General features: G+C 55.6%; 2 non-coding genes across 2 annotated transcripts in view; both read left to right on the top strand.

Moving 5' to 3' along the window:
* Positions 1-1,796: 1,796 nt before the first annotated feature.
* Positions 1,797-1,951, top strand: LOC119351455. The gene has a single exon (XR_005169948.1). It is a non-coding gene; the product is annotated as a 5.8S ribosomal RNA (ribosomal RNA).
* Positions 1,952-2,172: 221 nt separating this feature from the next.
* Positions 2,173-2,500, top strand: part of LOC119351191 — a 3,389-nt gene continuing 3,061 nt past the window's right edge. Inside the window, exon 1 of the ribosomal RNA XR_005169717.1 lies at positions 2,173-2,500. This exon is cut by the window's right edge and continues 3,061 nt beyond it. This is a non-coding gene — a ribosomal RNA (28S ribosomal RNA).

Genomic DNA, 2,500 nt, shown 5'->3' with positions numbered 1-2,500 from the left:
TCGGGGCACTGCGCTGCAACGTCCTGCGGGCTCCCCATCCGACCCGTCTTGAAACACGGATCAAGGAGTCTGACATGCGTGCGAGTCAACGGGTTCTGAAACCTAGGATGCGCAAGGAAGCTGACGAGCGGGAGGCTCTAACGGCCCGCACCGCTGGCCGAGCCTGATCTTCTGTGAAGGGTTCGAGTTGGAGCACGCCTGTCGGGACCCAAAAGATGGTGCACTATGCCTGAGCGGGGCGAAGCCAGAGGAAACTTTGGTGGAGGCTCGAAGCGATACTGACGTGCAAATCATTCATCTGACTAATCGAACCATCTAGTAGCTGGTTCCCTCCGAAGTTTCCCTCAGGATAGATGGAGCCCATTACGAGTTCTATCAGGTAAAGCCAATGATTAGAGGCATTGGGGACGCAACGTCCTCGACCTATTCTCAAACTTTAAATAGGTAGGATGGCGCGGCTGCTTCGGTGAGCCGTACCATGGAATCGGGTGCTCCAAGTGGGACATTTTTGGTAAGCAGAACTGGCGATGCGGGATGAACCGGAAGCCGGGTTACGTTGCCAAACTGCATGCTAACCTAGAACCCACAAAGGGTGTTGGTCGATTAAGACAGCAGGACGGTGGTCATGGAAGTCGAAATCCGCTAAGGAGTGTGTAACAACTCACCTGCCGAATCAACTGACCCGAAAATGGATGGCGCTGAAGCGCGCAACCCACACCCAGACATCTAGGCGAGCGCCATGCCTCAATGAGTAGGAGAGCGCGGCGGCCGCTGCAAAACCCGGGGCACGAGCCCGGGCGGAGCGGCCGTCGGTGCAGATCTTGGTGGTAGTAGCAAATATTCAAATGAGAACTTTGAAGGCCGAAGAGGAGAAAGGTTCCATGTGAACGGCACTTGCACATGGGTAAGCCCATCCTAAGGGACGGGGTCATGGAGCCTGTGGCTTAATTTGACTCAACACGGGGAAACTTACCAGGTCCAGACATAGCAAGGATTGACGGACTGAGAGCTCTTTCTTGATTCTATGGGTGGTGGTGCATGGCCGTTCTTAGTTGGTGGAGCGATTTGTCTGGTTAATTCTGTTAATGAACGAGACCTCAGCCTGCTAACTAGCTATGTGGAGCCATCGCTCCGCAGCTAGCTTCTTAGAGGGACTATCGCCGTTTAGGCGACGAAAGTTTGAGGCAATAACAGGTCTGTGATGCCCTTAGATGTTCTGGGCCGCACACGCGCTACACTGATGTATTCAACGAGTATATAGCGTTGGCCGGCAGGCCCGGGTAATCTTGGCAAATTTCATCGTGATGGGGATAGATCTTTGCAATTGTTGGTCTTCAACGAGGAATGCCTAGTAAGCGCGAGTCATCAGCTCGCGTTGACTATGTCCCTGCCCTTTGTACACACCGCCCGTCGCTCCTACTGATTGAATGGTCCGGTGAAGTCTTCGGATCGCTGCGATGGGGGCGGTTCGCTGCCCCCGACATCGCGAGAAGTCCATTGAATCTTATCATTTAGAGGAAGGAGAAGTCGTAACAAGGTCTCCGTAGGTGAACCTGCGGAAGGATCATTGTCGTGACCTTGACCAAAATATACCACGCACGCGTCATCCAATCTGTCAGCGATGGCACCGTCCGTCGCTCGGACAATGCTTCGACCACCTCCCCTCCTTGGAGCGGGTGGGGGCTCGGGGTAAAAGAACCCACGACACCGAAGGCGTCAAGGAACACTGTGCCAAACCCAGGGGCATGGCTAGCTTGCTAGCCGTCCCTCGTGTTGCAAATCTATTTAATCCACACGACTCCCGGCAACGGATATCTCGGCTCTCGCATCGATGAAGAACGTAGCGAAATGCGATACCTGGTGTGAATTGCAGAATCCCGCGAACCATCGAGTCTTTGAACGCAATTGCACCCGATGCCACTCGGCCGACGGCACGCCTGCCTGGGCGTCACACAAAAACACGCTCTCAACCACTCTCATCGGGAATCAGGATGCGGCATCTGGTCCCTCATCTTGCAAGGGGCGATGGACCGAAGATCGGGCTGCCGGTGTACCGCGCCCGACACAGTGCATGGTGGGCGTCCTTGCTTTATCAACGCAGTGCATCTGACGCGTAGCCGGCATTATGGCCTCAGAACGACCCAGCAAACGAAGCACACGTCGCTTCGACCGTGACCCCAGGTCAGGCGGGACTACCCGCTGAGTTTAAGCATATAAATAAGCGGAGGAGAAGAAACTTACAAGGATTCCCCTAGTAACGGCGAGTGAACCGGCAGCAGCCCAGCTTGAGAATCGTGCGGCTGTGCCATCCGAATTGTAGTGTGGAGAGGCGTCCTCAGCGACGGACCGGGCCCAAGTCCCCTAGAAAGGGGCGCCTGGGAGGGTGAGAGCCCCGTCCGTCCCGGACCCTGTCGCCCCACGAGGCGTCGTCAACGAGTCGGGTTGTTTGGGAATGCAGCCCAAATCGGGCGGTAGACTCCGTCGAAGGCTAAATATAGGC

This window comes from Triticum dicoccoides, chromosome 1B (genome assembly GCF_002162155.2).
Source record: "Triticum dicoccoides isolate Atlit2015 ecotype Zavitan chromosome 1B, WEW_v2.0, whole genome shotgun sequence".
In the NCBI taxonomy this organism is placed as follows: domain Eukaryota; kingdom Viridiplantae; phylum Streptophyta; class Magnoliopsida; order Poales; family Poaceae; genus Triticum; species Triticum dicoccoides.
Note: the sequence above shows the minus strand (reverse complement) of the source record. Positions and strands in the feature narration are given on the sequence as shown.